Source organism: Leptopilina heterotoma, unplaced genomic scaffold (assembly GCF_015476425.1).
Source record: "Leptopilina heterotoma isolate Lh14 unplaced genomic scaffold, ASM1547642v1 Lhet_42, whole genome shotgun sequence".
Lineage (NCBI taxonomy): Eukaryota > Metazoa > Arthropoda > Insecta > Hymenoptera > Figitidae > Leptopilina > Leptopilina heterotoma.
Genome location: NW_025111078.1, coordinates 53,814 through 80,398, shown reverse-complemented (window position 1 = coordinate 80,398; position 26,585 = coordinate 53,814). Strand labels below are relative to the sequence as shown.

The 26,585-nt window shown below is 25.5% G+C and overlaps 1 protein-coding gene and 1 long non-coding RNA gene across 2 annotated transcripts in view; one reads left to right on the top strand and one right to left on the bottom strand.

Moving 5' to 3' along the window:
* Positions 1-26,585, top strand: part of LOC122506510 — a 128,867-nt gene that overhangs the window by 75,159 nt on the left and 27,123 nt on the right. The gene's annotated exons all lie outside the window — the stretch shown is intronic.
* The window catches only part of LOC122506504 (heparan sulfate glucosamine 3-O-sulfotransferase 5), a 56,169-nt gene that overhangs the window by 12,748 nt on the left and 16,836 nt on the right, over positions 1-26,585 (bottom strand). The window lies entirely within an intron of this gene.

The window sequence follows — 26,585 nt, the reverse complement described above, 5'->3', positions numbered from 1 at the left end:
GTAGAGACATGTGCAAATTCTTCCATTTTTAAAGAATTTCAAAATTCTTTTGTAATCATGTTGACTTGAAACTAAATTAACAAACTGAATTTAGTTTCATGACTCGGAACTAAAGTTTCAAAATCTTAAATTATTAACCTAAAAGTATCAATTTAACAACTTGAAGAAAATGAAAATTTCTTCCCCCTTCAAATTCCTACGTAATTCTAGAATGGCCCCTTTTAATTCAATTTACTCTTTAAAAAATAAAAATACATGTTGGAAACAAATAGTTGGTAATTTAGTTTGTAAATCTAGAGACAGAATGAAATTTCACCTCGGATAACAAAGTTTGTTGCACTACTTTAGTTTGTGGTAATAACAAATATAAGTTTACTCTTGTTACAAAATCCAAACAAGCATGGTAAATTGAAATAATTTTTTCGGGAAGCAAACAAAGAAAATTAGTTAAACCCATTTTTGAATTATAAAAATTAATTTTACTTTCAACATTAAATATAATTATAGTTAATAATTTGACAAGAATTTGTCAAAAATTCCAAATTGGCCATTATGGCTTTTATTTTCCAAAAATATTTTTTCCGTATAATTTTTTCAAAGCACAATTGAAAAATTATCTCATTCTTCTTTATTGATTATAAATTTTATTACACTTGAAATTTAATTCACATTCAGCAGTATTATCTCTTATCGACATATAATAATTGTTCACAAAAATGAATTGGATATAGATATTATATATGAAAAGGGAATTAAGTACAGTAATTTAGTTTCAAGCTATTATCAGGGTTTCTAAATTACTCTGGATTTTGATTTAGCATTGCCAAAAGGAAAAGAGTCAATTACCAATTTGACCTGAATTAGGTACAATGTCGTCCTTCGAATTTATATTCAATGCACCAAATCTGATTGTCGATTTTTAGGAGAAAAAAATTACTATTGTTTTTAATCAATTAATGGAACTTCTGAGAAAGATGCATATCATTACAGTGAGGTTAAATTATTAGAAAACTACTTTAACATTTTTTTCTTTTAAGATATTAAATTTTTAAAATTTGATTACGTTTTAATTAATTACAATTTTGTTATTCAACTATGAAACAAAAATTTGAATTTAAAACATTCTCTTTACTGCCTAGGGTTGAAAAAAAATTGTTCAACTTTTTTATTCACAAACAATATAATTTTTAAAATTATTTTTCAATTTTTTCCTTTTGAATTTAAAAGAAAATGTTGATGAAAATGTTGATTAGTTTTTTTTTCTTTTGTAAGTGTAATAAATACTGGGAATGAAATGAGATAAGCGATTGAATTTACTTTGTTAATAGTATAGTACATATCGTGATCTCTGACCTTAATTCACTTTCTAAATTATGCATCACTTCCGATTGAATGAAAAATTCTCTTTCAAACAACAAAACTCGTATGGCTTGGTGTATAGTAAAGTTATATATCTTTCTATACAGTTGATTGAGAAAGAGTATTTCTTCCTTATGGACTTGTATAGTTGTAGAATGTTATATATATATATATAAACGTGATAACAGGGTTGCAACTGTAATCGATATTTCGAGCACGTTTAATGATGCAGATGATGACCTACTGTTATACAAATCGACGAGAGAATTCACTTCATGTATCTCGTTTATCTCAGTTTCAATTATGGAAATTTTGAAAATGAAAAAAAAATTTTTTTTAATATTTATTTTATACATTTTGAAACATTTTTTTAAAATAAATTTTTATTAAAAAAGGACAAGGAAAGAAATTTTAATTTAAAAACTAATTTTATGTATATTTTTTAATTTATATAATTAATTCTTTCATTTTACTTATTATTTATTATTAATTTACTTATTATTTTATTTATTTACTTTTTTTATTTACTTTTTTTATTTACATTTTTATTTACATTTTTTATTAACTTTTTTAAATCAATTTTTATTAATATTTTGGATATTTTTAATATTTATTTAATTTTATTCAAGGATTATATAAGTTTTAATAAAAATAGTGATAGTGGGTGCTTAAAATTTAATCAATGGTACATACAACTTTTATTCATTTGGACCACAGTTCTGTAATGAATGGATGGCGTACAGCCAAATCACTTCTATTCATTCATTCATTTAAAGTAGAATTTCAATTTCAATTTATTTCAATTCTGAATTTGATCTTTACTCTTTTTATTTTGGTTTAACAAAAAGTCCCGCTTTAAAAGCTCAATAGTGCTTCATAAAATACATTTAGTTTACATTGATTTGTAATTTTAAATATTTATTACTATTATTTAAATATATTCATTATTATTTTAAATAGTTTATTATTATTTATTATTATTTATTATTATTATTATTATTATTATTATTATTATTATTATTATTATTATTAATATTATTATTTTAAATACTTATTTTATTATATATTATAAATACTGTTATTATTCCCATTTTTATTATCACTATTACTATTATTATTAACAAAATAAAATAAGTTTCCTGAAAACGAAAAAATAAATTTTTAAATTTTGAAAAGCCCGCCTTGAAATTAATTGCCAGAGGGCGCCATTGACTTTCTCGCTAGTGGTAATTTTTCATGTCAGATTGTAGTTGTAGTAAGAAGAATAACAATATTGATAATAAATAATAAAAAAACAGCAATAATAATGATTATTATTAATAAATAATTGTTATTATTTGAATTACGAATTATAATTATTATTATTGTTTTTTATTATATTAATTTTATTGTTCATACTCTTTTTTTTTATTATAACTGTTATCGAATGAAAAATATGTATGTAAACGAAATCACATTATTATTATGATCTAATAATTGCATAACAGTAAAATTGCAAATAATAAAATAATATTTAAATGATTTAATAGCGAGGTTATATAATTTTCATCTTTTGTATCGCAAAATAGATTTTTAAAGAAAAAAATTAATGCACTTTGTGTTTAATAATAATAATTTCTTTGTAATTAATTTTATTTGCGAGTAAATAGTGAATATTCTTCTCCTATTAGACTACTTTTTCATTATTAAATTCACTTCTTGCAAAAAGAAAAAAACAACAACAACAGTCATTCATATTAATTAAGTATTGTCTGTTTTCTCTAATTTGAAGAAAAGCTTTCATTTTGCTGCTGTTGAGAATAACGTAAAACTTTCTAGAACAGAAACCTTAATTAAAAATTAAATAGAAACTTTGTTTACTAAGAAAGTCCTTTTTTCCTTTTTCTTTTCATATATGCGAAAAGTTTGTAGAGGGGAAAAATTTTCGAAACTCGATTCATTTACTTATTTTCCATTTGATGAAATAATTTTTTTTTGCCTTTCAATATTGTGTGCAAAATATAATAAACAAATCATTTTAAAAAATGATCACTTTTTTTAAATGATTTGTTTATTATATTTTTTTCACATTTTTTCAAATGATTTGTTTAATTATATTATTGTGTTTAATAATGACAGAATCAAACTATTTTGTTAAAATTATTAAAGATAGTCAATATTGTTATTAATATTTTTTTTAGTTAAAACCGTCTAGTCTTAATAATTTTATAATTAAAATACCTTTTTATTTATAATAGTTTTAATAGTTTATAAGCATTCTTATTGCTCGCTTCTTGTTTAAAACGTATTTCAATAATTTTATAATAAAATGGCCTAGGAAATATTTATAAAATATTGTATGATAATAATAATTTATTTAAATAAAACATGTTATTATTATTAATAAATTTACATTAGTTTCCTGAAAACGAAAAAATAAATTTTGAAATTTCGAAAAGCCCGCGCTAAAATTAATTATTACCAGAGGGCGCCATTGATTTTCTCGCTAGTGGTAATATTTTATGTCAAGTTGTAGTTGTAGTAAGAAGAATAACAATATTGATAATAAATAATAATAATATTAATAATAATATTCATAATAATTAAAAATAAAATATAATAAAGAGAAAAATAATTTTTTTTATAAATAAATAAATACATTTTTTTTTAATTTTTTATATTATTTTATTTACATTTATATGAAAATTATTATGAAAATAACTTTCTTGTGTTTCAAAGTAAATCAGTGTATTCTGATGAAATGAATAATAAGAAACGAAAAAAAGATTGAAAAAATAATTGAAATTATTAGAGATTTATATTGACAAGTAAAATGAAATTATTAGTGACTTTGAGTGGTGGTAGTGATGTATGTATATACATTAATTGGTTGTCTAGAATGGAGTACATAGATTGTTGAACGATGCTATATGCACCGGAATGAGAAGGGATAAGTAGTAGAATCGTGAGCCTGCGCTCTTTGTCCGGTCATTGAGTCAAGGTCTTTCTGCTTGACCTTACAATACCAATTGCTACTTGTAACCCGAAACATTATTAAATTTACCACATTAAGAAGAATTATTGTTTTTCTTTTTTTATACTAGAAAACAAATAATTCCTGAGGTGCTCTCTAATTAAATTTCAAGTGTTTTTTTGTTTCTCTCTCTCTCTCTCTCTCTTGTTTTCCCCTTTTGTATTAAATTTTCCCTTCTTTTTTCTTCCTTATTTTTTCTCTTAGTTTCTATTTTTCAAAATATTAACTTTAAATATAAATTAAGAATTTTCGAAATATTTGAAATTTTTTTTTCTAAATTCTTTTCTCACCTGACAGTCAGTTTTACCCTATTCTTCAACAAACAAGAGTTAAGATCGATGTTTTCAATTTTTAATGTTCCTTTAGAAAAAAAAGTGTGTCATGAACGCAAAAAGAAAAAATCGATATTTAATGCTGTTTTCTATTAGCATATATTTAAATGTATTGTGCTCATTATTCTAATTTCTAATCTAAAAATCTAGTCCTCGAGTTTAGAGTATTGAGAAAGGGTGAGAGAAAATCACTTTTCTTTGTGTATGCGGAAATGTGATTATAATTTCAAAATTAAATTCTCCCTCTTTAAACCTTTAAATCGAATCTATTTTCGTAGACTGTGTGCATTGAGGATTAGAATTTTTATTCTCAATAGAATGAAAATAATCATTACGAAATAATTGCATTTATTAATAATTATATAAAATTCAGTTAATAATATAAAATATCCACTTGCATTTGAAAATAATTTCAGTTCATTTCTGTCAATGTAAATTTGCAATGAGGATATTTTACAAGTTTGAAGAGGGAATGAACATTCAATTTCCACATTCGAATATCGTGACATGGCACGCTCAACTGTTTACCATGTCGTTGCCATAATCGTTCTTGGTACCTCATTTTCATTCTAGTTACCTCATTTTCCGTAGCACGCAAAGGGAACTGCCGTTCAACATCCCTTCCATATGAGATAGTCGATTTGTTCTTGTAAATGTAATCAAAGAAACGAATATATGTCCGTGCAGAAAAGAAATATTGTGAAGTAACGAAAGCGGGGTGAAAATTGACATACTGGGGTAATATGTTCCTAGACGAAAACTATATTTCCAGTTACATAAATTATATTATATATAAATTATTAAATTACAAATTTTGGCAAATTTCCGAACCGTATAGAAAAAAAATTATTTTCAATATTCTATAATTAAGGAAAAAAATATTCACATTAATTATAAAAAATTTTTTTTATAAAATAAATTTTTTTAAATTAAAAGAATAAAATCAAAAACGTGAAATGGAGGGTTAGAGTGAAAGGGACAAGAATGTCAACAAGTAATTTTAACACGAGTCACAAAGGAACTTTGTCGCCAAACCAACTTCCTGAATCTTAAATTCGACACTATCACTTTTGTATTTAAGTGCAAATTCCACGAGAGCTTTCAAAACAGTTTGAACCATTCGATGCGCTAAACCGCTAGAATTCATTATACTTTAGTCGTCACGTGACTGAATACAATTCATACTGTTTAACGCTCTCAGAAATGCAATGCATATAATGGCACTAATTATAGTATATATTTTTACAAAGTATTAAAAAAGAAAAACTTGATGGACTCTTGCTAGTTTAAGGGATAATTGAAAATTGTTACTCTTCTTTTAACACCCCCCCCCCCTTTTATCATTAATTTAACGAAACATGAAAAGAAGCTTTAAAAAAATAGTTAATTTAAAAATATAAATAACGAAAATAGTCTATTTATTCATTGGTATATGTAAAATTCCAAAGAGAAAATTTCTTGTTTAGCTTAATTTACCTAGAAAGTCTCTCATCGTCCTTAATAGAAAACTTTAAGGATATTTTTTTCCCAACCTTTGAGTTAGAAGAGAAAAATGTTTCTTTTTTTAAAAATCAGAACCTGTTTTTTTATAAAAGTGAACATTTTTTTAAGTTGAGAATTTTTGAAATTCAATTTAGGTATTTGATTTAAAATTTAAATTCTAAAATAAATAATACGGTTATTCTATAAAAAGATGGCTTTTATGTGGATTAACTATTTTTATATTGGCGAAAAAGAAAAAAAGTGCGTTCACTCAAGGTAAACTTGTTATCAAGGGAAACTCAATCGTGTTAATTTTATATAAAGCAATAAATTAGATTTGCTTCTCTAAAGCACTTCTGTTCAATCAAATATTATTAGAGAGATTATTTGACGTGGGGGAATATTTGCTTTTCAATATAAATATCTTTCTCAAAGAAATAAAGTATGGATTCTTTTTTTTGCATTTTAATAGAGAAAATTTTACATAAGAATCAATGGTGTTTGAATTTTGCTGGCATATTTTGATATTTCATGATAGTATCGTGCCTACTTAATATCTTTAGCAAGTAGTCTCATTGTCTAAATTAGTTACTTTTGACAAGTTCGTTAGTTGCTTTCCGTCTAGTTAATGAATTTAATTTTTTTCTAATACTTCATTAATTCTTATTTACCAAACAATGAAAATTGACATTTTTATAAAAGAATTCATTATTTTTTTTTACTTTTTAATATTGAGGATAAATTATTAAATTAAATTATTAAATTTTTATTCAAATGCAACTTTTAATTGTATATACTGAAAATTAACTGTGTCACATAGTTGATGATGAAAGAAGAAATTAAATTTTAAAATAAATATCGTAAAAATAATTTTGCAATGACTTGTGCATTTCTTCTAAAAGTAATTTGTATCAAAGTGAGAATATTTTCCTTTGAAAACATGCAAAGTTTATTATGTTACACGCCAAAGGCACGAAAGTGCATATACATGAGATGTAATGACTTCTCATGTCACTATAAAAAAAACGAGACTTTTATAAGACACACGATGTCTGTTGTTATAGTTTGACAATTTTATGGATCCATTTTTTTACATTGAGTATATTTATGGGTGGAAAATTTCTCTTGATTTAAAAGAATAAAATCAGTATCGATGTTCTCAAAATCTGAATTACATTTGTAAAAAGTCGTTCACTAATCTAATTTTGATGAAAAATTTTAATTATTTAATTAATTATTTAATTCTTAGTATAACTTTTCACTAAAACTTCTAATTTGGAGCATTTTGATATTAATTTTAAAAATACAGTAATACTACATTTTTCTATTATGATCGTTGAATTAAATAACATACTGTCGAACATTGCATTCAGTCTTCCATTCATTTTCCATTGTAACCATCAAAGCATATTGTTAACATTAAATTTAAGTTTAAACAATTTAAAAATTTTTTAAATTAAAAAATTAAAAATCTTTTAAAATTTAAAACTACTAAGTGAAATAGTAAAATTTTACTAATTGGTACATACCAGAAATATTTTACTAATAGTGAACATTTTATAAATTTGACCTTTTACTCATTCAAATTTAAATACAATAAAAAGTAGAGAAAAAAAGTATCGGTTATGTATAAAAAAAGGAGTACTGCAAATTTTTTATAGTGTCAAATTATAAAGAAGAATCATTAGGTAATTATAGATTTGAAATTAGCAGAGTTTTAAAATACTTTTTTCTTTCTTTCGAGAAATAATTGATAAATCTTCTTATAATATTCTCTGATTTGTAAGTTACCGGGTCAAAATTTATTGATTCTATAAAACTGTTTACTAGAGAGATTCTTTCATATCGAAAGAAACGAAATTCTCTCACTCTGTATAGGACTTTTCTTTATATTTAACAAAAGTTGAGTGAAGTTTTTACTTTGAGTATTTATATCCAATAGATGTATTGATATAGAAAAGTATCTGATAAAGAAAAATAAAGAATATTTTAAAAGGATAATTTAAGAAATATAAAGGAAAAATATAACACACAGTAGGAAATATTAAAAATATCTGCGAAGAATTCTTATTGTCGAAATAAACAAGTTTTTTCAAAACTTTTTAAAAGAAAAATCTGTAAATTTTATGTCACCCTCGAGAGTGACGTGGTAAAAAAAAATTTTTTCTTTCTCTCTCCCTTTTATGCTTTAGTACATGAAACGATGTAAACTGAAAATGTGGTTCGCCGAAAGCGATTATATTGGAGAAAAAGAGAGACTTTATATGCATATGCAATTCTAACGACAAAAGCATTCTTGTTAACCATAGTTAAATGAGAGAATGGGGTCCTTTGTTTTTTTTATTTTTTTCCTTTTTTTTTTTGTTTTTTTTTATTTTAATGTTAACAGTCTGCTTCGATGGATACAATGGAAAATGAATGAAAAACGGAATACAATGTTCGACAGTATGTTATTCAATTCAACGATCAATAGAAAAATATTGTATTCCTGTACCTATTTTTTACAAATTGATTTGTAATTATTTCAATAGTTTTATAAATTAAAATGCTCGGATCCTTAATATAAATTTTAAATTTAACCCTCACTTATCACACACATGCCGTCTGCATACACTTTAAGTTTATTAAAAGTAAGGTTTAAATTTTTAAAAATAAAATAATAATAATGATAGTAATGATAATAATAATAAAAATAATAACGACATACTTCATAAACTACGACGTCCTTGAACTTTCTAATTAAATTTTCCTTTGTTGTCACCTTTTTGAGTTAAAGCTCCCTATAAATTGAAACTTTAAACGAGCGTGAAAAAAGTTAATTTACGCCCCGAAGACAAACTAGAACTTGTCAGTTTAAAAACAAAAAAGAAAAAGAAAGTTTCGTTGCACACTAGCATTCGCCATTCTTTCTCGTCACTAAGAGGAGAGAGAGCGCGTTGACCTTTGACCCAATTAATGTCTCATCCACGTGAAGTTTCAAAAAAAAAAAAATGTGTCTACGAATGTCGCGAGCCCACAGAAAACCTATGCAAATTATCTTCTCTTTAAAATGTATACAAAGAGATTTTTTTTACTTGAATTTATGAATACTGCCTACTTGAAGGTACATTTAGTTATTATATGTATAATAAGGGATAATTTGCAGTTTATATAAATATACGAGCGTGAAAGCTAATTTATTGTATTTCAAGAAAAAATAGTTCGATAGCAAGAAAATATTATTCGATAGCAAAAAAAAAATCAAAAGCTTTTTCATTCACGTATATAGAGTAATCTGAAAAATTACTTTGACAGGGAAAAATATGTTAAAATGTTCTCAATAGGATTTACTGCAATGATAAACGCAAAGAGACTTGTGCATTCCAAATAAGAATTTTTCGTATTTACAAGGGAATCGCGAGAATATTTACCCAGCTGTGAGAGAAATTGTCTAGCTAGACTTTGTGAGAGCTTGTATACTTTCATTATTTCTGTTATTTCGTCACGTGTACTCTACTGTTACTAAACTAGATGTTAAGTCAGAAAAAAAGATACAAAGCCACTTTGAAGATTGTGTGTAAAATTGCAGTATGTAGGCAAAAAAAAAGGAAAGGAAAAATAAGTAAAGAAACAAAAATTGCCACTTTGTAAAGATTAACAAAAAATATATATACGTTCTTGGAAAATTTTTAAATTGTCTTCTAAGGTACAAAATTTCCCTCAGATTTTTTTCATGATTTTATTTTAAATTAAGGAAAAATTGTAGAAGAAATGAAAAAGAAAAGAATAAATAATCCTAAGTCTTAATTTGATCAGATATTAGAAATTTTTATCAGGATATTTTTGAGAAAATTTTTTGTTAGGATAACAAATAGGTGTCATTAAGGAAAAAAAATATAAAGCAGAGGTCATGACATTCCTTATAGACATATATATTTTTTAGAGAAATTTTCCTCCTCTAACTGTATTAACATTGCATAAAAGTTGGCGAACGAAAACGGTAAAAGTTATTCTCAAATTTACATAAAGCCACAAAACTTTAGTGTTCAAGTTGAATATCAGGTCAAAAGTGGGACGAGACCCGGGTGAAAAGTATATATAAGAGATCTATATATTCATCAACAGTTGAAAGAAATTTTTAAATCAATTTAAAAAAAAATTCTACTTCTTTTTCTTAATAAAAGTATAAAAATTTTGTCACACGGTTGTATAGTGGTAAAAATAAATATAATCACAAGGTAACTAAAGGAGTAGAAGAATTTGAAAGTCATAACAGAAAATAATAGCCGAATGACAAAAACTGCATTTGACATTCATTTATCTTATTTTTTTTTTAACTTTCAACCTTCTTATTTGATATTCAGGTCACTGGGCGAGTCATTTTGGACAGATTTCTTGAAATTAAAGAACTGTACCTGACAGTCAATTAAGGAAGACGACAATATAAATATAACTATATTATCAGAGGGGGCATAAAAGTTTAAAGAATATTTTAATTATTCTTATTATTATTATTATTATCATATTTAAAAAAAGATCTGTTATTTAAACGAAATGGAAATAAATTTTGCTCCCATTTTCCAATATATGGAAATAATGAATAAAATATGTTTTTGGAAATACTTTATAAACATAATTATACATATGAAGTGTATAATTTACGTGTTAGACAACAAAACATAAAACAGGTAGTTGGAGTAGGAACACAATATATATGCAAATACTAGCTAAGGATGTAAAACCGTTTATATGTATATGTATAAGCGTGGAAGGGAAATATCGATCAAACGCTCGATATTTCCTAAGAGAATAATGCTCTTTACTTCCTTTCGCAAGACTTTAAGAGATAACCTCTTTTGTTTTTCCACGAAATTATTTATATATTATCAAAAGAAATTTTTACTGAATTAACAAAATTTAAATTTTTATCTCTATATTATGTACTTCAAATAGAACACTTTAAGTCAAATATTGTCCTTTTTTTATATTTGATCATGAAAAATTTTATTCGATACAAATAGAATTTTTATTAGAAAGCAAAATAAAATTTTCATTTGAAGCAAATAAAAATTTATTTTAAGTAAATATGATTTATTTTAGACAAATAGAAGTTTATTTTTTGCAGAGCCTAATGCAAGGTGTCTACTATTTTCATTCAACAAAATTCCCGGTTTTTTTAAAATAGGCTTTGTCCTAATTTTTCCCGGTTTTTTTTTCTCATCAAATTTAAATTTATTTGATTTCGAAAGTAAATAAATCTTCAAATGACTTCCAAAATTTTTATGAATAATAAAATTCTTTTGACGAGTTTCTTTAAATTTTTTGAAAATAATTGTTTTTTTAATAATTTTAATTAAAAATTTGGAAAAAAATGAATTAAACAAAGAATTATTTATAAAGATAATTGAAATTTTGCCAAGAATTTTATTAAAAGTTTTGAAAATAATTGAATTTCGGAAAAGAATTTAATTATTTATAAAGATAATTGATATTTAGTAGGCACTGAGCCAAATATTATATTTTTCTGAGTGTAACATTTAGGTTTGAGTTCAATTTTTTTAAATAGCAAAAATTACTCCATATTTTTTCCGTGTATTTCCATAAATTTTTTTTTTGTAAATCTCATATAGAAAATTTAAGAAAAGCAAAAAAATGTTGCAAGGAGAATTTTTTTTTGCTTTTATCTGAAAATTTTCGTATCTTATATAAAACTTTTCATAATTTTAAAGTGCAGCGATCTTTGCTTTCTTTTTATAAAAAATTCATGGAAGAAAATAAACTACAATATCCTATAAAGAAATTTTTGATAGACAAGTCGATACCTGTTAGTTTTCGCGTTCAACTTTCCTCAGCACGAAATGCATTGAAAATTTTATCAATTTCAATATAAAATATTTCTCACTATAATATGAAATCGGTAAAAGGTATGTTAAATATTTGATAAATGTGACAACACAAAGGAAAAGTGATGAGATTATAGAATTTTACATTCTTTATCAAGTGTGAAAGTATAAAAGTTAAAAAAAAAGAATTTTTGCTAATTTTCTTTTCTATTAAAAATAATTTCAATTAGAATTTAGATTAGAATTGTAATCAGAATTTTAAAAATTCAAAACAAAAGTATTAAATTCATGAAGGAAATTTTTTTTAATAAAACTACAAAATTTTAGAAAATGTGCTTACTAAGAATTTTAAAAATATTTTAGATTTTATTTTTTTTGAGCAATATTTTAAAATTCAATTTTGTTCATGATTTTTCGTGAGAAGCAAATTTCTCAATTACTAAAGAGGCACTGGAAAATTTTTGTTTTAATGTTCTTTTTTTCTTTCTCTTTTTTTCATATAGAAGCTTCAGGTAGATTGAACTGTCGTCGTGTTTTCATGGCGAAAAAAACGCATTTCTTAGTATAGCTTCTTCTCTCAAAGATTTCTTACAGAACCAACACATTTTCTTCTTTCCTTAGCTCTGAGAATTTTATTTATTTACAATTTTTTTTCCATCCTTCTTCAATCTCTCCATCTTTCGCTTATAAAAAAATATTCTCGCTTCCTTCCGGCATTCATCGAGGTGTGACACGACTTTTCTCAATTCTTCATTTACAGGAAAATTAAATTCTAATGTTGAAAAAAGTGCATGATTTTTTTTATGATTTTGATGACGATGACAAATTGCCTCGTAGTAAATTTTTTTTATATTCTACTGCAACTAATTGCACAGTTTGTGTAAAATATTCTCCCCGATAAGTCAACTTACTCCATTTAATTTTTTTCTGAATCGAATTAAAATATATTTTATAAAAATTCAATTATCCTGAAACAATAGAATTGAAAAATTAAAAAATCTTTTTTTTCAGAATTTTTAAAAAAATTTTACGAAAATTCAATGTTATCAAAGAAATATATAGCTACAATTTAAAATTTTAAAATGAGATGAAAAAGGCGTCAAAAAGTATCAATATAGTCAATTTGTATATTTAGAAAAACATTCAAAGGGAAAAAATTGAAAATGAAAATTTTGAAAATTGTAAATTTCCTTAAGAGTACAAAAGGTACGAGAGAATTTTGTGTAATTGTATTAGATTTTGAAAATTGCATTTGCTAACTGAAATTCAAGTGGTAAATTGTAAACAAGGTATAAGATCGGAGATGTTCGATATTCTCTGTACTACGTGGGGTTTATCGTGTTTGTTCTCGAAAGCAGATAAGCGAAATGTACGGTATGCAGTTCTAACACCGCAAAACTTAACCAACCTAATGAAACTGGATTCCCTAACCGCACATAAAACTACGGCATTGTTCGATTCTAATGACTATGAATTTTCCCTTTTTATCCCTTCTCCATCTCCTTCTTTTTCTTCTTTTTCTGAAACTTCTCAAAAGTCTCGTGCAATAGTATATATTCTTTTATACTTTTTTTGCCACTCATTTCTATATGTCTCCATAATGTCATATTTTATCTCAAAGCGAATTTTTTTTCGAACCTAAACGATTTCAATGAAATTTTTTCATAAATTTTCTTTTATTATCACATATTTTTTCTAGAGGGTTCTCAAATATTTTAAAACTTGGAATCTTTTTTTAAATAATATTTAGATTTTTATTTCGAATTTTTTTTTTAGAGCTACCAATAAGATTGTATTTTTAGAATATTTGTCAGTTTTTGAAAAATTTATGGCATTTCTTAAATCATTACAGTTATGGAATGTTGTTTAAATATATATTCCTTTTATGGAATAAAAGTTTCGTTTTTTCCATTATCCAATAAAAGCAATTGTTATGCCTTTTATTTTTTGAAAAAAGGTGTAAAAAAGATGCTGTTGAGAAAAAATAAAGACAGAGAGGTGCTAGTGGAGAGATGTTTTTTTTCACACTTGACAAAAGTATTTGGTGTTAATAGGGTCAAGGATGATTAGAAAGTCCTCGAGTTTAAAGAAAATGGAGGTCAATAATATTCACCTCTGAAGTTACTCAAAGCAACTTGAAACGCTTTTATATCTACAGTCAGTTTTCCGATGTCTTACAGAAGTACCATCCAGACTTCTTGGCTTATCTTAAACCGTACTTTCCAGTGCAAGAGAATACGTTTTATCTCCTAAAGTGTTCAATGTCGAGGGAATAACTTTTCCTTAGGTACCATTTCTCTATTTGAAAAATAAAGAACCTTTATATATATATTTTCTTTTGTAAAAAAAAGGCTCGAAACATTTTTCCACTCCTTTCTCTAGAATAGATTTTTCTAGAGAAAAAAAATTTTTTTAAAATACGAAATCACTTTTTAAAAAATGGATGAAATTTAATTTTCATTTTTATAAATATGTATTTTGTTTTATAAAAACTCTTGTCGCATATTGGAATATTTAAAATTGATTTTTAAAATGAAAGAATTTGTTTATTATTCGTTGCGTCTTTTTGAAATTGACTTCTAGATACATGAAATTGATATTTTAGGAGTAGTATTCTTGGGTTGGCAATAAAAAGTTTTTGTGAGGAGGAGAAAAATGGAAGTTCTTTAATAACTGTTCGTTTTTGGATTTTAGCCCTTTTTCCCCGAGTTTCTTTTTCTTCTATTTGTTTAAAAATTTATCCATCGCTCCTTTCTACTGCTGACCTAAAAGCTGCAAATTTGGTTTAGTCTCGAGATGGGGTTTCCTTTTATAGACACACCACTTCAAACAAAGATATAAAATTCGATTAGATGAAAACTGGGGTTGGTTGTAACAATTCTCGTATAAATTATAAATTTTAAATTATAAAATCATTAATTTTATTAACGACTGCTACAACTTACCCCTTTTTACCAGTTTACGAAATATTTTACAATTTTTTTTAACTATTATACGTTTAAAGTGTAATCACTGTGACGCATAATAATGTCAACTCAAAAGTACCTCGAAATGCAACTAGTAAGAAATTTTTTATTTTAATTTTTTTCTTTTCATTTCCTGTCAGATGTAATGAAAGGACTTTTTCACCCTCTATATATATATTGTGTAGAAGTCCGCTTACTGGTAAATTTCTTTGTGTAGGTGTTGAAGTTAGCGCCGAGTGAGGACCGAAAATTAGCACTCACTAAATAAAGTCGTCGGTTAATGAACATGACAAGTTTCTCTGCATATTTAACTCGAGAGAAAAACACGTAAAATTATTCAAATAAAAAAAAAGAATATTGTTTTATACAAGTTCTACATGACATAAGCTTTTTGTTCCATAATAATAACAACAGCTTGGACAATATTAATAATTGTAGGATAAAATTAGAGTAAAAACGATTGGTTCAAACAAAGAGAAGAATAATTATATTTTTTTTAATTTTTAAAAAATGTTTGTTTTTGACAAAAAAAAATATTGGCAAAAGTTTGGAATATTTTTCGGTTCAATGGCCGGAAATAGATTGCCAGTGGAATAGCAGTGGCTTGTGTTTGGTAAATAGGCTGTTGGAATAGTGGAAAGAGTTTCTTCGACAGATGCTCTTCTATGTACTGTATATATATCTTTTTACCTAACACCATTCCCTCAAACTCTCCAATCTCAGTTTATCCTCATTCCAATTTCCTTCCCGAAAGAAGAAGAAGAAAACGAGACAGAAAAAGAAAGTGCTTTCAACTCGAAATATTTGATGACTTTTTTTCAAAATTGTTTTTTTCAAATTTAATAAAAATTTCTTACACTTATATTTTTATAGTAAACTTGCGAAGAAAAGTTGGCGTCCATCGCTTGACAATTTTCAATAGTTTAATCAGGGTTGCCAAAGGTCAGGAAAGTCAGGGAAAAACAAAATTAAATTTTTGTGTCAACCCTGTTTAATTAAAATTTATGAATCGAATTTTAATACTCAAAAGTATTAGAATTATTTTCAAAAAATAAGAAGTAACTAATCTTTAGTTTTTGCTTTTTTTAAAATTCGATTTCGACATTAAAAAAAAGAGGGTTGAGGGTGCAAAAAATTCTGCATATAAAGGAAATACGTAAATTGAGAGAAATTTTTCCGTTTCATGCAATCTTTATATACAAATAATAATAATAATCTAAAGCAAAACTCGCAGTTTTTTGGCCGTTTGTTTCAATGGAGATGTTTATCCCTCAAGTTTGTGAGTATAAATCGTGACAATGTTGATTGCAAAAAAATTCCGTATATATGTACCTTCTAGTAAAAGATTGTATCGTTCGTTCACGAGAGTACACTTGACATGTTTTGATAAATCGAGCAAAAATTCCATAGTGAAAAATTATTATAAAGTGCGAGTGAAATATTGTATACAGTAGTGTAGATCAAAGTTTAAATAAAAATTTATGATCTGCGTCTAATGTCGTATAGAAATATAGAGAATTTTTTTTTTTTTTTTAATGAGAAAAGGAATAATTCATATTTAGAGAATTTACTTTTTGAAAAAAATGCAACATTTATGTTTATGTGGGGAAAAAAGCTTGAAAGTAGAATAAGAACCTAAAGTACAAAACTCGTAGGGTCATGAAGGGAAGAAAACAGAATATTCATGAAATATGATAATTTGCGAAACATTTCATTTGTATGCGCTGTTTGCTCTTAGTACGAGTTATTTCATGCAAACTTTTTGAACAAGCATTTCTAAGGTAAAACTTTTGATAAAGTTTAAATAATATTTCACTTTTATTTTTATAGACTTATTTTGTAAAAAAAAGGTGCTATTATCGTTAAATCGTTTTCCTTCTTTTTTGATAACACTTCCCACTTGTTTAATTAATTTTTAAAACAATTGGAAGAATACTAACGGAATTGGCATTTTTACATTGTATATAGTAAGAATTAATGGTATTATCAAGTACCTTCAATATTTCTGTTCAATAAAATAAAATCAAAAGAAAAATAAAATAAAGTAAAAATGAAATAAAACTGAAACTCTAAAATATCAAAAGGAGTTTTTCAATTTGGAAAATAATTTTCAATTCATTGAGCACGAAAGGAGAATTTAAAAAATATCAAGTTCCGCTCTCGAATGTTTATTTAATGGAAGAAATTAAAATTGATCTCTCTCTATCTCTCTTTTTCTCGATCATTATAAATTTTTATCTAGCTGATATTTTAAGATTGAAGACGACAGTAGGTTAGGAGCGGAAACTGGTGAGTGGTTACGTGCCAAGAGTGGTGTAATATGCTTTAATTTCCTGTCAATAATTACAAACTTGCCCCAGTACCCGTTCCACGACACATATATAAGAGTACGTGTTCAAGTACGCGCACTTGAGGATTTACTGCAAGTACTCGTGCCAATATATCCCTTTGCAGTGCATTACTTCGAACTCTGTGTAAACACACACACATTCACAATATGCTCAAGATACAAGTTTGTCAAAGTTTACATCAGAAAATTTCCATCAAGATTTTCAATAGTTTTATGGTCAGCCATTAGAAATATTGTGCTAAACAAGTTTAGTTCGAAATTATTTTTAAGATTTTTGCTCTAGAAAATATCAAATTAACATTATTCACTTTTCAGGGCTCGAACTAGGTCCGTAAATCCAGTAAATGTCCGTAATTTTGCTTCGGAGAAATTCAATTATGTTCAACAATTTTTTTTAAATTCTCATCAAAATTTCAATTATCTTTAGAAATAATTAAATTCTTCTAAGAAATTCAATTGTTTTCAAAACTCGGACTGGATTATATTTTAGTCAGTTAGTTCGTAAATGGTCCATAATTTTTCATTTTTGGTTCGTAAAGTCCGTATTTTTAAAATTTCACTGGTTCGAGCCCTGACTTTGTACAATTTTTTTTTGTAAATTTTGAATGCTGCAAAATGGGTCAATTAGTAACAGTGTGGTAATAAGGACCTAATACAGTACTTTAAATAAAAAATAATTGAATATCATAAAATAGAAAATTATTTTTAAATCTAGCGCTAATGCAGTTACAAATAGCAGTGTTATTTAATAACTCCTCGTGGAACATTGAATAAGCAATGCATATTAAACCTGCTTATCGCGAATGCGTTTGTTCCGTTTTCCGATTCTGTGACAGAATTCTACAAATTGTCAATCTGTCACGATTGGACGGTTAAGATAATTGTTACTAACCAATAAATTAATAATCAGCGAACCAAATGATAAATGGCACTCCACTCTGACATTATCTATTATGAAAAACTTACTTCTAGATAAACAATTCATCCTCTACTAATGGACAACATTATCCGCAATTTCTACACTATTCAATATTACAAAATGAACATTTTTTCAAAAAGTCCCCCAAAACAGAACTTATTGTCCTACGAACAAAAAATATTTCACTTTTTCTCACTTGAATAAATTTCACATGGAAAATATTATAACTGAAAAAACAAAGGAAGAAAAAATACCGAGAAATATTTAAATAAATATTTAAATGATTATTTAAATGTTTATAAATGTTTTAAATGCGCTATTTTTAAAAAGTAATCGATGATATATACACATATTTTTTGCGATAAAAGAAAGGAAAAGAGGATCTCGAGAAAATTTGCCTGTCAAAATAAAGATGAAAATCTTGTTATATCGCGAAACATCAGAAACTGACTAGATTTGTGGGGTAAAATATGAGTCGGTTATCTCGCCTTGCGGTACAAGAATGCCTGCCCCGGGCACCCCTTGAGAATCTCTTTTCATGATAACGGAAGTTGCAATCCTGGTCATGTTTCCCGCGACTCTTGCGAAAACATCACACGAAATCGCACTCTAATCTAATTTTACTACTTCCGCCATAGCAGTTCACAAAAGGCTCTTTACATTATAAACTTTCCACACTCTTTTCAAAAATGTCCGCGCAAATAACAAAAATCCACAAAATCACATCTTTTCTTCATTTTATCTTATGGAGAACAACTTTTTTTTCCCTTTTTGGAAAATTTTAATTTCCTAGATCTTTATATCTCAACAAACAAAAACGAATACTTTTATCCCTCAATTATTTATATATTTAATAAAAAATTTCCAAGGGTTCAAATTGAAACCGTACATATTTGTTTCATTAAATCAAATATATATTTTTGCAATACTTTATTCTAAATTTAATAAAAATATAACTTTTTTCTCACAAATATTGAGAAGTTATCTTTTCTATCAAACGAATAGTATACCCACAAGAATGATGTAATAATAAGAAAAAAGGATAAAACTTGAAATTGGTGATTAAATTGAGAGTGAAATTAAAATTTAATACTTTAAATGAAAAGCTAAGTGAACATCGATTAATCTCGTTCAATCAAGGAAGCTGATAATAATGTTGAGGTTATTAGAGGTACTTTCTTTATTATTTTCCTTTTCTTTCCCTTTTTTTTACTCTTTCTTGTCAATTTGAAATTTATATATGAATTTTTTATTCGACGGAAGCATTAGTTAATTGTATATCTCATTAATAAATTGAAAATGAACCAATGAATAACGAGAGAGAGCCTCGTGGGATTTGAAACTAGCATCGTTATACCAGTCGTGCAATCAATAATAAAGAGGTTGTGATGAACGAGGTTTTAACGACGCGACGACGCTCGTCGGATGCTATGAAGATCCATCACTAAATGTATACTTTAATAATATCAAAAAGAAACAATTTATATACATTATGAAACTAGTTGCCGAATTATTATTATTACATATTATTCATAGAAATAGATATTATCTATTTTTAATAAATTCGTTCAGAATTCAACCGTCCTTTCGGTCTTTCATTATTATTCTATATAGGAAATTCCAGTGCTCGAAACAGTGAAAGTATTTAAAAATAGTAATACGGACTTTACGGACCAAAAATAAAAAATTACGAACCATTTACGGACCAACTATCAATTCAATTTTTCATAAATATAAAACATGAAGAAATCAATAACTCCGAGTTCGGAGTGATTCGACTCGGAGTGACCGATTTCTTCATGTTTTATAAGAATTAAAGATGAAAAATTGATAAAATGATTATTTTATATTATAAGAATATTGTTCAATTAAATATATATTAGAAAATAAAAACTACAAATAATATTTAAAAAATTCAATTAAACTTTTTGAAAAGAATTAATTTCAAAATGCAATTATTTTTAAAAATTCACGCTATATTGCTTGTAATATTCAATTATTATCTAAAATTTTAACTGAACTTAATTTTTATGAAATGAAAATCAATTTTTATTAGAAAATTCTACCAAAATTCAATTATTTAAATACAAATAAAATGAAAATAAATAATTTATTGAATAATTCAATGTTTCTTAAAATTCAATTCGGGGTCATTTACAAACTACGTCACGCTTTTTCGGACTTATTTTTACCCCCCTCCCCCCTTCGTCACATTTGTTACATAAAAAAAATTATTTTTCCAAACTTCATCACACACAGCTTGACACCCCCCCCCCCACCCCTAGGAGTGTGACGTAGTTTATGAACGACCCCTTCTCATAAAGAATTTTTTCAACAAATTTTTAAATAATTGAATTCTTGTGACGAATTTTAATAAAATTTTTAAGAATAATTACATTTTTCAAGGAATTCAATTAAAATTTTATTAAAAAGCAATTAAAATTCTGCGATGAGTTTTACGATTTATGAAAATAATTAAATTCTTAAGAAGAATTTTATTATTTTTGAATATAATTACATTTTTGGTAAGGATTTTATTATACTCTTGAAAACAATTGAATTTTTCTAATAATTTGTAACTTCTCCAAACCGAAATTTTTTTTTTTTAGTGTTTTTAAATAAAAATTTTCTACAAATTTATTCTTTTTAATAATTTTTGAAAAAGTTCTTACAGAATTTTCAAATTCATTTGTTTTTAACTGGAATTTATTTTTAAATCAATTTTTATTAGAAAATTATTAAATTATTTAAATACAAAAATAAATAATTTATTGAATAATTGCATGTTTCTTAAAATTAAATTCTTATAAAGAATTTTATCTACATATTTTTAAATAACTGAATTCTTTTGACGAATTTTAATAAAATTTTTGAAAATTTTCTCGAGGAATTCAATAATTCAATGTTTTTTAAAAGTCAAGTCTCATAAAGAATTTTATCAACAAATTTTTAAATAATTGAATTCTTTTAAGAAATTTTAATTAAAAATGTACTGAAAATAATTGTTAAATTCAAATAAACAAATTATATCAAAATTTAAATAAAGAATTCAATTCTTCCGAAGATTTCTAATACAATTTTTAAGAATAATTAAATTCTTTCGTAAAATTTTATTAAAATTTTTGTAAATAACAAAAAATAATAATTAATTTTTATATTTTTTGTCAAGATTCTCAAATGTAAATTTTTTTTTCTATTAAAAACAATTGAATACCTTCGAAGAATTGTATTATTTATAAAAATAATTAAATACCTTCAAAGAATTGTATTATTTATAAAAATAATTGATGTCTTTCGAAGAATTTTAATGAAAATTTCCATAATAATTGCATTCTTCGAAGAATTAATTTAAAATTGTATTAATTTCTATTTAAAAATAATTGAAATCCTTAGATGAGTTTTATTCTGGCGACAAATTTTATTAAAATTTTTTAAAATAATTGAATTCCAGTGAAGAATTTTATTATAAAATATAATTGAATTCTTATATGAAGAACTTTATTATAAAATAAAATTGAATTCTTATATGAAGAACTTTATTACACTTTTTTTAAATAATTGAATTATTGCGAAAAAGTTTATAAAAAAATTTTAAATTATTGAATTCCTGCGAAATTTTTATTATTTTATGAAAATAATTAAATGTTTGTGGAAAATGTTCTGGAAAATTTTATTAAAATAGATATTGAAAATCATTGAATTGAGGAAAATTTTTGAAGATAATTGAATTTCGGAGAAGAATTTTTTTATTTCTAAAGATAATTGAAATTGTGACGAGAATTTTTTTTTAAAAAAATTATTTTAAAAAATAATTGAATTTCTGCAATCATTTGTAATTTCTCTAAAATTCTCCAAATTATATCGTACAATTTGCAAACTTTTTGTGCTTTTTCAATTAAATTACGGTCTTTGCGGACCGTATCTAACAATTGTAGAAATTTTTTTTCACTCGGGGGTTTTTGGGGCGTCGCTATTTTTAATTTTGAATATCTGAATTCAAATTCGAAATCAGTAGCCCCGAAAAACTCGGAATAACAAGTTTAATGCAGATTTGAAAAAAATGTCCGCCATATTGGATCCGCCATTTTAAATTTTGAAATTTACCCCCGAGTAGCGTAAGGTTCAACAAAATCCACTTTCCGGTGTTCCCTGGGGCACGAAAGGGTTAAAATTCAAAATTATAGCATTGGACTATTTTTTGTTTTTTTTACTATTCATCAGATTTTTTCTTTAATAAAAATTTGACAATTTTTTCACACAGACACATATCTGTCTATTGATTCAAAAGCAAATACTAATTGCTTCAAGTTGTGATTGGATTAATAGATGGTGGAACGACAAGTTTCACAAGATGTGTAAATCGTTTGATCGAGGCCAATTGAGCACAGCGGAATAATCGCTAAAGATAATAACAAGCTAACTTGTAATAGTCTTGCAAGAAAATTACGTCTTCGCGTTTAGTTCACGAATCGCAATTTCCTTTTCCGTGCACAAAAGGGGAAACGCGCGCATAACAGGAAGCGTGTTAGATTCTTTTTAATTAAAGGAAGAATCATTCAGGAGAAAATAAAGAAAAAAAAATTCCTAGACTATTATATGCCCCCTCTTTTTAGAAACCTTTTTCCATCGACGCAATTTTTTTTATCTAATTACAATACAGAAAGGCGACTTTGACTTTAACTTTCTTTTTGAAGAAAATATTTCAAAAATAGCTGTCATTTAATAAAATTATAAAGTAGACGATATTTTTTTTTAAAAATGGTATTTTTTTAAAGAAAAAATATTTATTTTATTTTTATTTATAGTCTAAGATGTTAAGAACAATTTTAAGATAAAGTACACAGGTATGTAATTAGAAGAAATTGGAAACTAGAAAAAAGTAAAATCCCTCTTTAAATTGAATACATTTTCATGAGAAATAAAAGAATTTTTTTCCAAATGTAGTTCATTTTCTTCTTCTACAATTTTTTTTATATTTTTTGTTTCTTTTATTAAAAAAATTAATTAAAGTTCCAGAGGAAAAACATAATAATTTTATATTGTGTTGAATGGTAAATAAAAAATACAGCGGAGAATTTTCAATTAAAATCATTCGCATTAAAATTATCAAGAAATTTAATTTGAAATTCATTGTTTATATATATTATGCGAATCTTGTATTTTCTCGAGAATTGTATGTATAGTAAAGTCGCCGAGACAAAAACTTCAATTTACCAACTCCCTATTGTGATTCTCTTTACTCCAGGGTCGTGTGATAAATGGTATATCGTTTGCCCGTAAAAAATATGTTGGTTACGCAGTCACTATTTTTTTCCTTTCTTCTCTACTTTTTTTTATAATCGACACTAAACTTCAATATATATCTATATGTCTCGTGTTTTATATTTCTAACCTGAATCATAAAGTTAAATTCTCTATTATTTTTTTAAAAAATACCGCATTGCTTTTATATTTTTATTTTTAAATTATCATTGCCATTTTTCATTTTTGATAAAAGGAATGGTGGGAAAAAAAATATTTGTGATTTATTACCTACGAAAGTCAACAGTCGTGTTAAATTATTATCTTTTCACATTCACGCGCGAGCTTCATTTATTTTAACTAACGTTAATAGTAAAATATATAAATAAATATGGGAAGTGAAAATAAAATATTTTTTCCACCTTTCCCCAGCTGAACCAAAAAAAGGATATTTTCTACTAAATATATAAATCTTCTTTGTTTGTTGTATTATTTTTAAATAGAGAAATATTAAAAACATTTTTATTTTTAACCCGCTTTTCAACATTCAATTATTTCTATAAAAATTCACCCTATAATGTTTTTAATATTCAAATTTTAATTTAAAATTTCAAGTACAATTCATTATTTAATCAATTTTTATTAGAAATTAATTTCAATCAATTTGAATTAATTAAATTCTAAAACAGGGTCTAAATAAGTCAACGAACGGTTAGAATATAAATCTATATTTGATGACTATATTTATATTCAATCATTTCAATCGAAGTATTTGAAGTCAAACAATATTTGAAAATAGTTACAAGTCACTTTTGTTTCTTTGAATAATAAATGTGACAGAATTGGTTAATTTACTTCTATTTCTATATTGATAATCTTGTTGATAAAAATCTTGTTAACTAAATTATTACTTTTTTTAAATTAAACACATTTTTTTAATGGAGAACAATTTGGTAAAATTTAATTCTAATATAAACTGAATTTCAATTTAAAACTTGTTAATCAAAATTAAGATAACTTTATATATACGTATAAAATATATATGTATACTAAAAATTTCAATCGCCATGACCTTTCAATTTCACGTTCCAACAGTTTCCAGTAAACTTAAAGTCCTATTCATCCCAGGAGCGCGCACACATAACAAAAGCGATTCACCTAACCTCCATCTGAGAACTTGTATATTAAATGACCTTTGACCCCAAGTTAAAGTTATTTTCAAATTAACCTTCAATAATCTAATATTATAAATATACAACTACGTCGTATTATAATATGTCATGTACAGAAAGTGTCGATGAAAAATTATCGCTAATTATATGAGAGAACAATATTTTTATTAAATTTTAGAGGAAAAAGTTTGACATTTCCAAACACTTTAATGTCACACTAAATTGCCATCTTTAATTATTCTCGGAGTTATTGATTTATTCATGTTTTATAGTTATGAAAAATTTAATTTATAGTTTTAAAAGTAAATTGTTCTTTTATTTGACTCGGATTGGTTATATATTATATTTTTGTCAGTTGGTTCGTAAATGGTCAGTAATTTTTATTTTTGTCAGTTGGTCCGCAAATGGTCCGCAATTTTTTATTTTTGGTCCTTAAAATCCGTATTTTTGAATACTTTCACTGGTTCGAACCATGTGTCCAAAATCTGAATATTAAGAAAGAAGGATGCGTAAAAACTCAAAATTAATGAAATTAACATTAAGGGCCTAATAGTTGAACTCTCGTTAAAAAGTATAACAGAAAAAAGTAATTTTGATACAATGTCATGTAATTTGTTTTAATATTGCTCTCTGTAATTAACAATTTTATTTTTATCTTCTTCTTCTTCTTCTTTCTTTTTTCTTGTGTGCATTGAACAATAAAAATTTTCCCTCCCTAGAGGTTAATGTTGACGTTCCCTTTTGAAGAGTGTGCTTCTGTTTTGTATGTAGTAATCCTCGAAAATCCTACTTACAAGATACATGTGTACAAACGAAGTTCGGATTATGGGAACTGGAAAATGCAGTCTCTGTTATTTACACTGTAGCTTGTGCTTCCGCAACCCCCAAGGAAGTAGAACGCTTCATCGATTATTCAGATATAAGATCCGCGCGCGCGGTTCCTTTCTTCTCTCTCTGTTCGTTCCACAAATATTCTCTCTCTCTCTCTCTCTGAATTTCTTCTTTGTACCATTATATAAAATTCCATCAATTTTTTTTTCACACAAAGTTTAGAAGGAAAATTCTCTTCTGTCAAATGAGTTTTATCATTTTTCATTTTTCATTTTTCATATTTGATTTAAGTTTTACTCTCACTCTTCGTTTCAATGTCAACACACATACTGACAGGGACATTTCACCTACATATACATATACACATTCCATGAAAATGCAAATTCTAATTTAAATACAAATTGCATTTGTAAATTGTCTTCTTGAGAATATAGATTGAAGCTATGACTGCGTTATAAACAAACTTTTTTTGTTCTTCTTCTTTTTTTGAATTTATAATTTTTTGTTCATTTCTATAGGAGTATAGATAAAAATTATTCTTATGTTTTTAGGTTTTTTTAGGGGGTTTTTTACAGAGGTGGTAGATATGAGGGGAGGGGAAATTCTTTTCACAATATTTAGAGACATTTTTCTTTTTCCCGCTTTTTGTTTACCTTCTGGAATTTCTCTTAATTTTATATATCCAAAGTACTCTCTTCTCTTTGCATAATTAGCTTGAGAAGCACTCGAGCAAATTTCTAGTTCCCCGTGTAAGCTTTAACACTTTGACTCTTCATTCATTATTTAAATACCGTCCTCTACTTACTGCCAGAAGGTTAAAATCCCCCTTCATCAAATATTCAAGAATTATAGGTTTTCCTTCAATTCTAGAACATCGTTGAATAGTTTAATAAACATCTTGAAAATAATTTATTCTACTTTTATATCATTGTGAAACAGTGTCTTAAACTACTTACATAGTTTTAACGGATTTTTTTTCTTAAATTCAGCCAATTTTTGGACTTTAATTTATAAGTTAATTGTTGTTATATTAATATTATTATTATTTAAATTTTTATTGTTGTTGCAAGGCTCAAACTAGTTATTTTTAAAACTAAT